The sequence below is a fragment of the Euprymna scolopes genome, chromosome 39 (genome assembly GCF_053919585.1).
Source record: "Euprymna scolopes isolate OS-2025 chromosome 39, ASM5391958v1, whole genome shotgun sequence".
Lineage (NCBI taxonomy): Eukaryota > Metazoa > Mollusca > Cephalopoda > Sepiida > Sepiolidae > Euprymna > Euprymna scolopes.
In genome coordinates this window covers 64,244,933-64,257,988 of record NC_136520.1, presented here as the reverse complement: position 1 = coordinate 64,257,988, position 13,056 = coordinate 64,244,933, and the positions used below count along the sequence as shown (strand labels likewise).

The 13,056-nt window shown below is 33.1% G+C and overlaps 1 long non-coding RNA gene across 1 annotated transcript in view; it reads right to left on the bottom strand.

Annotated features, from left to right (window-relative positions):
* LOC145263817 (uncharacterized) overlaps positions 1-13,056 on the bottom strand; it is a 33,535-nt gene that overhangs the window by 17,757 nt on the left and 2,722 nt on the right. The window contains exon 2 of the long non-coding RNA XR_013864601.1: positions 12,710-12,825. This is a non-coding gene — a long non-coding RNA (uncharacterized LOC145263817). The remainder of the gene's footprint in view (positions 1-12,709; positions 12,826-13,056) is intronic.

The window sequence follows — 13,056 nt, the reverse complement described above, 5'->3', positions numbered from 1 at the left end:
AAATTGAGAATCATAGAGTTTTAGGTTTAATTCAATAAATCTAATTATTTATAGGTTTTTTTTTAATATATGCAATAATTGAACATGCAATAAGTCTAGATTTATAACACGGTGGAAATGATATTTAAATAAAGTTTTCATGTCCTCTAAATAACTTAGCATAATTTCTTTTTTTACCGAGTTTGTCTTTACTATAGCATTGACTTATTAATTAAGTGACATGGCATTGTAAGCGGCGAAATAGTCTATTTAAGTGAAGAAAAGTTATCGGTTACAATATGCCTGAAAATGGAAAGAATATTAGCTTTAAATTATATGCGAACAGTTAGGAATTTTTACTTAGCTTTGGTTTTTTTTTCTTGGATACTCGAGGCTAAAAAGCATGGTGGTCGTTTGTTTCACTTGGCCTCATACGGTCAAATGGCACTTGTGGTACCAAGATGCTATCTAATTAGGGAGACGGTGTGGGCTGATTTAGAGGGAGGGGGGTCACTTAGTGAAAAGTGTTCCAGTTGGCGGCGCGACATATTTCTTTACATGTGTATCGTTTTTAGGGGTATTAATGTTAACAATTGAATACGCGTTTCAAACAAATATGATGGAAATAAAATATTAATAGATATAACGTAAAAGTAATGGCATAAGTAACGTACAAGGTGAAAAGCGGAAAAAACTGAAAAGGAAATGTGCAGTTGAAAAGTACAGCTTTAGGAAAGAATTTAAATAATAAACTTACGGTGCGTAAGGATTCGTTGAAATAAGTTTTAACCGTCGTGAAGGAAAACCAACAATAAATTGAGAATCATAGAGTTTTAGGTTTAATTCAATAAATCTAATTATTTATAGGTTTTTTTTTAATATATGCAATAATTGAACATGCAATAAGTCTAGATTTATAACACGGTGGAAATGATATTTAAATAAGGTTTTCATGTCCTCTAAATAACTTAGCATAATTTCTTTTTTTACCGAGTTTGTCTTTACTATAGCATTGACTTATTAATTAAGTGACATGGAATTGTAAGCGGCGAAATAGTCTATTTAAGTGAAGAAAAGTTATCGGTTACAATATGCCTGAAAATGGAAAGAATATTAGCTTTAAATTATATGCGAACAGTTAGGAATTTTTACTTAGCTTTGGTTTTTTTTTCTTGGATACTCGAGGCTAAAAAGCATGGTGGTCGTTTGTTTCACTTGGCCTCATACGGTCAAATGGCACTTGTGGTACCAAGATGCTATCTAATTAGGGAGACGGTGTGGGCTGATTTAGAGGGAGGGGGGTCACTTAGTGAAAAGTGTTCCAGTTGGCGGCGCGACATATTTCTTTACATGTGTATCGTTTTTAGGGGTATTAATGTTAACAATTGAATACGCGTTTCAAACAAATATGATGGAAATAAAATATTAATAGATATAACGTAAAAGTAATGGCATAAGTAACGTACAAGGTGAAAAGCGGAAAAAACTGAAAAGGAAATGTGCAGTTGAAAAGTACAGCTTTAGGAAAGAATTTAAATAATAAACTTACGGTGCGTAAGGATTCGTTGAAATAAGTTTTAACCGTCGTGAAGGAAAACCAACAATAAATTGAGAATCATAGAGTTTTAGGTTTAATTCAATAAATCTAATTATTTATAGGTTTTTTTTTAATATATGCAATAATTGAACATGCAATAAGTCTAGATTTATAACACGGTGGAAATGATATTTAAATAAGGTTTTCATGTCCTCTAAATAACTTAGCATAATTTCTTTTTTTACCGAGTTTGTCTTTACTATAGCATTGACTTATTAATTAAGTGACATGGAATTGTAAGCGGCGAAATAGTCTATTTAAGTGAAGAAAAGTTATCGGTTACAATATGCCTGAAAATGGAAAGAATATTAGCTTTAAATTATATGCGAACAGTTAGGAATTTTTACTTAGCTTTGGTTTTTTTTTCTTGGATACTCGAGGCTAAAAAGCATGGTGGTCGTTTGTTTCACTTGGCCTCATACGGTCAAATGGCACTTGTGGTACCAAGATGCTATCTAATTAGGGAGACGGTGTGGGCTGATTTAGAGGGAGGGGGGTCACTTAGTGAAAAGTGTTCCAGTTGGCGGCGCGACATATTTCTTTACATGTGTATCGTTTTTAGGGGTATTAATGTTAACAATTGAATACGCGTTTCAAACAAATATGATGGAAATAAAATATTAATAGATATAACGTAAAAGTAATGGCATAAGTAACGTACAAGGTGAAAAGCGGAAAAAACTGAAAAGGAAATGTGCAGTTGAAAAGTACAGCTTTAGGAAAGAATTTAAATAATAAACTTACGGTGCGTAAGGATTCGTTGAAATAAGTTTTAACCGTCGTGAAGGAAAACCAACAATAAATTGAGAATCATAGAGTTTTAGGTTTAATTCAATAAATCTAATTATTTATAGGTTTTTTTTTAATATATGCAATAATTGAACATGCAATAAGTCTAGATTTATAACACGGTGGAAATGATATTTAAATAAGGTTTTCATGTCCTCTAAATAACTTAGCATAATTTCTTTTATTCCGAGTTTGTCTTTACTATAGCATTGACTTATTAATTAAGTGACATGGAATTGTAAGCGGCGAAATAGTCTATTTAAGTGAAGAAAAGTTATCGGTTACAATATGCCTGAAAATGGAAAGAATATTAGCTTTAAATTATATGCGAACAGTTAGGAATTTTTACTTAGCTTTGGTTTTTTTTTCTTGGATACTCGAGGCTAAAAAGCATGGTGGTCGTTTGTTTCACTTGGCCTCATACGGTCAAATGGCACTTGTGGTACCAAGATGCTATCTAATTAGGGAGACGGTGTGGGCTGATTTAGAGGGAGGGGGGTCACTTAGTGAAAAGTGTTCCAGTTGGCGGCGCGACATATTTCTTTACATGTGTATCGTTTTTAGGGGTATTAATGTTAACAATTGAATACGCGTTTCAAACAAATATGATGGAAATAAAATATTAATAGATATAACGTAAAAGTAATGGCATAAGTAACGTACAAGGTGAAAAGCGGAAAAAACTGAAAAGGAAATGTGCAGTTGAAAAGTACAGCTTTAGGAAAGAATTTAAATAATAAACTTACGGTGCGTAAGGATTCGTTGAAATAAGTTTTAACCGTCGTGAAGGAAAACCAACAATAAATTGAGAATCATAGAGTTTTAGGTTTAATTCAATAAATCTAATTATTTATAGGTTTTTTTTTAATATATGCAATAATTGAACATGCAATAAGTCTAGATTTATAACACGGTGGAAATGATATTTAAATAAAGTTTTCATGTCCTCTAAATAACTTAGCATAATTTCTTTTTTTACCGAGTTTGTCTTTACTATAGCATTGACTTATTAATTAAGTGACATGGCATTGTAAGCGGCGAAATAGTCTATTTAAGTGAAGAAAAGTTATCGGTTACAATATGCCTGAAAATGGAAAGAATATTAGCTTTAAATTATATGCGAACAGTTAGGAATTTTTACTTAGCTTTGGTTTTTTTTTCTTGGATACTCGAGGCTAAAAAGCATGGTGGTCGTTTGTTTCACTTGGCCTCATACGGTCAAATGGCACTTGTGGTACCAAGATGCTATCTAATTAGGGAGACGGTGTGGGCTGATTTAGAGGGAGGGGGGTCACTTAGTGAAAAGTGTTCCAGTTGGCGGCGCGACATATTTCTTTACATGTGTATCGTTTTTAGGGGTATTAATGTTAACAATTGAATACGCGTTTCAAACAAATATGATGGAAATAAAATATTAATAGATATAACGTAAAAGTAATGGCATAAGTAACGTACAAGGTGAAAAGCGGAAAAAACTGAAAAGGAAATGTGCAGTTGAAAAGTACAGCTTTAGGAAAGAATTTAAATAATAAACTTACGGTGCGTAAGGATTCGTTGAAATAAGTTTTAACCGTCGTGAAGGAAAACCAACAATAAATTGAGAATCATAGAGTTTTAGGTTTAATTCAATAAATCTAATTATTTATAGGTTTTTTTTTAATATATGCAATAATTGAACATGCAATAAGTCTAGATTTATAACACGGTGGAAATGATATTTAAATAAGGTTTTCATGTCCTCTAAATAACTTAGCATAATTTCTTTTTTTACCGAGTTTGTCTTTACTATAGCATTGACTTATTAATTAAGTGACATGGAATTGTAAGCGGCGAAATAGTCTATTTAAGTGAAGAAAAGTTATCGGTTACAATATGCCTGAAAATGGAAAGAATATTAGCTTTAAATTATATGCGAACAGTTAGGAATTTTTACTTAGCTTTGGTTTTTTTTTCTTGGATACTCGAGGCTAAAAAGCATGGTGGTCGTTTGTTTCACTTGGCCTCATACGGTCAAATGGCACTTGTGGTACCAAGATGCTATCTAATTAGGGAGACGGTGTGGGCTGATTTAGAGGGAGGGGGGTCACTTAGTGAAAAGTGTTCCAGTTGGCGGCGCGACATATTTCTTTACATGTGTATCGTTTTTAGGGGTATTAATGTTAACAATTGAATACGCGTTTCAAACAAATATGATGGAAATAAAATATTAATAGATATAACGTAAAAGTAATGGCATAAGTAACGTACAAGGTGAAAAGCGGAAAAAACTGAAAAGGAAATGTGCAGTTGAAAAGTACAGCTTTAGGAAAGAATTTAAATAATAAACTTACGGTGCGTAAGGATTCGTTGAAATAAGTTTTAACCGTCGTGAAGGAAAACCAACAATAAATTGAGAATCATAGAGTTTTAGGTTTAATTCAATAAATCTAATTATTTATAGGTTTTTTTTTAATATATGCAATAATTGAACATGCAATAAGTCTAGATTTATAACACGGTGGAAATGATATTTAAATAAGGTTTTCATGTCCTCTAAATAACTTAGCATAATTTCTTTTATTCCGAGTTTGTCTTTACTATAGCATTGACTTATTAATTAAGTGACATGGCATTGTAAGCGGCGAAATAGTCTATTTAAGTGAAGAAAAGTTATCGGTTACAATATGCCTGAAAATGGAAAGAATATTAGCTTTAAATTATATGCGAACAGTTAGGAATTTTTACTTAGCTTTGGTTTTTTTTTCTTGGATACTCGAGGCTAAAAAGCATGGTGGTCGTTTGTTTCACTTGGCCTCATACGGTCAAATGGCACTTGTGGTACCAAGATGCTATCTAATTAGGGAGACGGTGTGGGCTGATTTAGAGGGAGGGGGGTCACTTAGTGAAAAGTGTTCCAGTTGGCGGCGCGACATATTTCTTTACATGTGTATCGTTTTTAGGGGTATTAATGTTAACAATTGAATACGCGTTTCAAACAAATATGATGGAAATAAAATATTAATAGATATAACGTAAAAGTAATGGCATAAGTAACGTACAAGGTGAAAAGCGGAAAAAACTGAAAAGGAAATGTGCAGTTGAAAAGTACAGCTTTAGGAAAGAATTTAAATAATAAACTTACGGTGCGTAAGGATTCGTTGAAATAAGTTTTAACCGTCGTGAAGGAAAACCAACAATAAATTGAGAATCATAGAGTTTTAGGTTTAATTCAATAAATCTAATTATTTATAGGTTTTTTTTTAATATATGCAATAATTGAACATGCAATAAGTCTAGATTTATAACACGGTGGAAATGATATTTAAATAAAGTTTTCATGTCCTCTAAATAACTTAGCATAATTTCTTTTTTTACCGAGTTTGTCTTTACTATAGCATTGACTTATTAATTAAGTGACATGGCATTGTAAGCGGCGAAATAGTCTATTTAAGTGAAGAAAAGTTATCGGTTACAATATGCCTGAAAATGGAAAGAATATTAGCTTTAAATTATATGCGAACAGTTAGGAATTTTTACTTAGCTTTGGTTTTTTTTTCTTGGATACTCGAGGCTAAAAAGCATGGTGGTCGTTTGTTTCACTTGGCCTCATACGGTCAAATGGCACTTGTGGTACCAAGATGCTATCTAATTAGGGAGACGGTGTGGGCTGATTTAGAGGGAGGGGGGTCACTTAGTGAAAAGTGTTCCAGTTGGCGGCGCGACATATTTCTTTACATGTGTATCGTTTTTAGGGGTATTAATGTTAACAATTGAATACGCGTTTCAAACAAATATGATGGAAATAAAATATTAATAGATATAACGTAAAAGTAATGGCATAAGTAACGTACAAGGTGAAAAGCGGAAAAAACTGAAAAGGAAATGTGCAGTTGAAAAGTACAGCTTTAGGAAAGAATTTAAATAATAAACTTACGGTGCGTAAGGATTCGTTGAAATAAGTTTTAACCGTCGTGAAGGAAAACCAACAATAAATTGAGAATCATAGAGTTTTAGGTTTAATTCAATAAATCTAATTATTTATAGGTTTTTTTTTAATATATGCAATAATTGAACATGCAATAAGTCTAGATTTATAACACGGTGGAAATGATATTTAAATAAAGTTTTCATGTCCTCTAAATAACTTAGCATAATTTCTTTTTTTACCGAGTTTGTCTTTACTATAGCATTGACTTATTAATTAAGTGACATGGCATTGTAAGCGGCGAAATAGTCTATTTAAGTGAAGAAAAGTTATCGGTTACAATATGCCTGAAAATGGAAAGAATATTAGCTTTAAATTATATGCGAACAGTTAGGAATTTTTACTTAGCTTTGGTTTTTTTTTCTTGGATACTCGAGGCTAAAAAGCATGGTGGTCGTTTGTTTCACTTGGCCTCATACGGTCAAAATTTTGAATGAATTCAATTATTTATACAAAAGTACATTTTTACCTAAATGCGAGTTTGGAATGGGGAGCGGCATATGTTTTTAAAATATAATCATCCACCGACACGAGTGGCTGAATCTTGAATTTTGCTTAGTGTTCTTTTTTTTTTTTTAAACTTTTTTTGTTTTTACTTTGTTGTCTTCCCTGTGGCCTTGCCAGGCCACTAATATGTCGATTTTTGTTGATTTTATTTTTTAACAATAATACGGTTATTAGCGATCTCAAGATATTATTGGAGATCTCAAGAAAATCAAGTCATACATTATTTCTGGACGAATAATAAGGTAATTGAATTCTTTTTAAGTGAGAGAAGAATCAAGTTTGTCCCCGATGGACGTACGTTAAAACAATATAATATAAATGCAGATGTGCCTCAGCGGTCGATCATTGAACCTTTATTGTTCTTGATATTCATAAATGGCCTCCCTGATAAAATTATCGTCAGAAATTATTTTCAAAAAAAATAATTTCTGACGAGGACGCATCACAGAACGTCTGAAACGCGCGTAAAAACGATTTCAATGGCTTAAAAACATTATTACAATGATCCAAACATAATTCTCAATGAAAAACCAAGACACGGAATAATAAAATAATGTTAAAAAATACACATTGTTGGTGACTACTCCCTTATTTAAATATATATATATATATATATATATATATATATATATATATATATATATATATATATATATATATATAAATACTTTGACAGCAAGTTATTATTCAAGCACGTCTGATTAAACACGACAGAGTTATTCTTTTTTCCGATATTTCTTTATTTTATTTTTTTTTTTTTTTTACATGGAGTTCACCACTTATCAAGGCCCAATGGCCACTCAGGGATAAGGGTTATTGTGTGTACAGTAATCAAAGGGATAGTGTAGCAATAGTATTGGAGAATTGATAAGGTGTCATTACTTAAGGGGGGGCGGTTCATCAGGAATTTGTTTGCGTTGGACTTGAAGACATCCAGGTTGAAGTCGGGAAGGAAACAGACAAGCGGAACAGAGTTCCACAGGCGTGCAGTTCTAAGAAAGAAGCTTTGTTCATGGTATCTACGTTTTGATTTAGGCACAGATAAGGAGTGGGGAAAATTATTGACGGTTGTTTCAGCTAGTCGGGTGTTTTTTGAGAAAGATTGGCGAGGGGGCCAGAGAATTGAGCTCAGACGGATATCTTTTCAATTCGTCGGATGGTCTGTTTCAGGTGGCAGGTTGTATATCAAAAAAACTCATACAACGCATACATAGGCCTCACCACAACAACACTCTCCCGACGACGAACCTGTCATTTAGCTGACAATAGAGCCATAAAACAACACCTAGCATCACATGATCAAAAACCTACAGTCGTCTGACATTAGAAATACCTTAACTAACAATACTAAAATTCGATACCTTAACAATTGCACACGACGACTAAATTACTGGAAGCGATACTAATAAAAAAAACTGGAGCCTCTTTTTAACCCGATCTCATTTAATACCGAGACAAATATACTAACTGTATTTAATAATTAACAAGAAACTATATAAATAAAATATCAAATAAGAAAATTAAAATTAAAATAAAAAATAATTCGCTTCTACCCATCCTACACCGATCTTTATAACAAATAAATTTTAAAAAAAACTACAAATACATCAAGCCTCAAAGAAAAAGAAAAAGACGATCGAATGTACCGACACAAAGCGCTTGAGAAGAATATGGCTGAACAACAACTCTTGGGCGCCATAATATACAACATGCCAGTTGAAATAAAAATAGACCGTTCGGCGAATTGAAAAGATATCCCAAAACATTGGAGAAAAAAATAACTCTGTCGTGATCAATCAGACGTGCTTGAATATATATATATATATATATATATATATATATATATATAGAGAGAGAGAGAGAGAGAGAGAGAGAGTGAGAGATAGATAGATAGATAGATAGATAGATAGATATGCATACATACATTGGTATGGGCCGAAATAATTGTATGCTATAATGGATAACATGGGATGATTTTTCGATGAATTCATAACGAGTTTTGATCCTTGTATTCAAAGCGATTAACATATTTCATGTATTCACATATGTGTGTGTATTTGTGTGTATGTGTGTGTATGTGTGTATGTGTGCGCGCATGTGAGTGTGCGCGCATGTGTGTGTTTGTGTGTATGTGTGTGCGTGTATGTGTGTTTGTGTGTGCATGTGTGTGTGTGTGTGTGTGCGCGCGCGTGTGTGTGTGCGCGCGCGTGTGTGTGTGTGTGTGTGTGTGTGTGTGTGTGTGTGTGTGTGTGTGTGTGTGTGTGTGTGTGTGTGTGTGTGTGTGTGTGTGTGTGTGCTTGCTTACCAGAAAATACAAATTAGTTTATCTATGAGGGCGCGATGGAATCCCGGGAAGATTTGTCGACTCCAGTTTTCGTTAAGTTGAGCACGCTCGAGTGGAAGCCTATTTTATAACATATACCTTGACAGTTTTTTTATCTTTGGTTTTGTATGTAATTAATCGATCGCCACTCATAAAGGCTCGAAGGTCACACGAGCATTATGGTTTATGATCAATGTCAGATGGACAATCGGACTGGAAACGACGCTTGGAATTGATAGAATTTGATTATTTGAGAGGATGATTTGATGTATTGCTAACATTAGACTTGAAAACGATCATGTTGTTGTTAGCTGGGAAGCAGTCCTGTGGTATTGCGTTCCGTTTGTTTTAAGTTCTAGTAAAGAAACGTTGTCCATGGATAGTTGTGTTTTATTTTAGGTACACCTACGGAGAAAGGAACGTTCTTAGCAGTGGTTGTAGCTAGACGTTTTTTTTAATGTATTATTACTATCCTCCCCCCCCCCAAAAAAAAAAAGAAAATGCAGTGCCATTTTGATGTAGAGGAGTACTATTTGCGACACAGTCTGCAGGGACACTATGTAGGGAGTTGAGCATCAAGATGTCTGCTCACATTACACTTGAACTTCTGCATATCAATACATTCAAGGAAGCAGGAACCCGGGAGGGAATTCCAAAGTGTAAGAGTTCGAGGGAATAAACTATTAGAGTATAATTCTTTCCGGTATCTAGGAATTTCTACAGTGAACGGGTGCGATTTTGCTGCTTGTCGGGGTTTTTCGGGGTTCTTTACGTCGAGTGGGTGCAAGGCTTTGGAGTTCGTTGGAGCACCTTTCATTAAAATACTTCTAGAATAGGCACAGATATGCAACATTTCATCGATGTAACACGGGTTGGCGATTATTTTGTTAACCCTGTCTAGGAGAGATAGGCAGGTAGCAGATGCATCAGTCCAAATGTGGCAACAATACTCCATATATAGGCGGATGATGGCCTTGTAGCGGTACCAGATACTCTCAATCGTAGGTAACCCTTTAGCACAGTAGAGACACAAGCTTCTTCGCAGCAGTCTTGGCAATGCCTTCGACGTATCTGTTCCAATTCATGTTCCCTGTGTACGTTAATATTAGATTGTATTTTGCTTTTAAATTACCTAATTTTACATAGATAATATTTATATTTTATATTGAATAAAGTTCAGTTTCATTATTAATCAAATTGTGTTCATTCTTTTCTTTTTTTTTAACATGTTTTAATGCTCCTTTTAAAAATGCCGTCATATAGTATCGGCAGTAACTGTTCGACAAATGTTACCTACATTTGTCTGCAGGCATTTTTCAGTTAAGAGGCCTTCTATATCTCGGTGGCCGTGATAAAAGATGTTATTTCGACCGCACGTGACGTCACAAATGCGGTAAACATATCGGTAAGTCCGCTTTTTTTCTTTTTTTTCTTTCTTTTTTTTTCTTTTTCACCTCTTTTTCGTTTGGTGCTTACTGCTCTTATTCTTTTTTTCTTTGCGCTCGAAATTTTTTTTTTTTTTTTTTTTTTTTTTTTTTTTTTTTTATTTGCTCAACACACACCTCCAAACACCCGGGCAACGCCGGGCACCTAGGCTAGTTATAATTAATTCGCTAGTAGTTTTTTTTTTTTTTCAGTTTTTTATGGGATGATCATCTTTAGTTAAATATTAAATGTAACTATATATATTCATGCAGATATTCTTCATGATTTATACTTGCGTTAAAAGTTATTGAAAAAATAAACCTCTTTCTATATATATGTACGCGTATATATTTTTGTTTTAAAATTTGGCCTACCAAACTTTTCTGTCAGTTTTTCTGTCTACAGACATGAAACTTTGTATAAAGGGTATTCGAACACGTGCGAAGCTTTATATTTGGGTTTTAGCCGGAGAAAATCGGTGCAAACGTGTGAAAATTAGAAAAATGGAATTTGCCAAGTGAAGGTCGAACCATGGCATTACGAATATGCATGCGTAACGTAATAACTATTGGTTCATGTTTTAATTTTTAGCCTTGCGGCAAACATGTCTCCATAGCTGAAGCATTAACGTCAGATGATAAAGTAAATCGTAAGCTAAACGTTTTGGTTTCCATTCTCGGTTGTGGCGCACCAGTCATTTTTTTATTTATTTATTTTTTTTAACTTTTTAAATATTTATATATAATATATATATATTTATATATTATACCCAATATAATCTATATATCTATAAAGGTGTGTGTGTGTGTGTGTGTGTGTGTGTGTGTGTGTGTGTGTGTGTGTGTGCATTTCGCTACCAAACTACTCTGCCAATTTTCAGTCTACAGACTCGAGATTTGACATAAGGGGTAATGTGATTTTGGAAAATCTTTTTAATCGGTTTCGGCCAAAGAGTTGGCTGTCAAAATTTAACCTCTGAAAACTCTACGAAACTCCTCCGCCATTTTTGTGTCTAAACACCTGAAATTTTAGATTGATATTACTTGGACATGGATCAAACATTTTAATTTGATTTGGGGTCAAACTTTAAAAAAAAAATTGACCTCTGCGGTCTCTACCAAATTATTCAGCTAATATTTGGTCTAAATATTTGAAAGTTTACATAAAGTGTATTCAGACATAGGTCAAGCTTTTTAATCGGTTTTTGGCCGAAAATTTGGATGTCACAGGGTCATAGTTAAAAAAATTTGATCTTTGCGGTCTCTAGCCAATTTATTAAGCCAATTTTGGATCCAAACATTTCAAACTTTACATAAAGGGTATTCAGACATACAGCAAGTTTTTAATTAGCTTTCGGACGTTGATCTTTGCAGGCTATACCAAAGTCTTCCGCCAAGTTTGGGTCTAAACACTAGTAATTTTAGATGTAGGTTACCTAGACATGAGTCAAATTTTCTAATATATATATATATATATATATATATATATATATATATATATATATATATATATATATATATATATAGTACATAGTGCCCGAGCAAAATCGGACTGAACTGCTGGAAAAATAATAAATACGAAACCTGCATTAATCAAAATATCATATTTAAACGTATTTTACGACTGGGCAATGCCGAACGGCCTGCTAGAATGTATATATATATATATATATATATATATATATATATATATATATATATATATATATATATATGTGAAAAATAAAAGCATTTTCTAATGTAATAATTTTAATGTGTTAATGCATTAATAGTACGCTTAAATATGATATTTTAATTTATTCAGATTTCGTATGTATCATTATTATAAAACCAATTCTCTGTTCATTAATATTTTTAACCTAATATACAGTTGTGACCACCCAGCGTTGCTCGGTCGTAAAATACGCTTAAATATGATATTTTGATTGATGTAGATGTTGTATTTATTATTTATATTATGGCTAGTATATAGTAGTGATTGCAACAATCCAAACAAAATAAGACTTGGGTGTCATCAACTAAAAATAAAATAAAAAATAGAGCGAAAAAACTTTTTTTAAATAACGTTGTAAAATGTATAAATGTATATTTGCGTATGCGTAGAAGAGCACTCTAAATCGACTTACGCCTGGCATGTTCCGTTTTCTTTCAATGCTGCCCTCTTAGTAGCTATTTCAACCGGCTTAAACCAAAATCAAATCTGTTCCACATGTCCACATCTTTTTTATATCAAGTTTCAAATCTGTTGAACAAAAATTGACAGAGGAGTTTGTTAGACACCGTTCGTCACACAGACAGACAAGGTAACACACGCACGCACACACACACGCGCGCGCACACAGACACACACATATATATATAGTTATATATATATAGAACTATATATATATATATATATATATATATATATATATATAGAGAGAGAGAGAGAGAGAGAGAGAGAGAGAGAGAGAGATAGAGAGAGAGAGATATT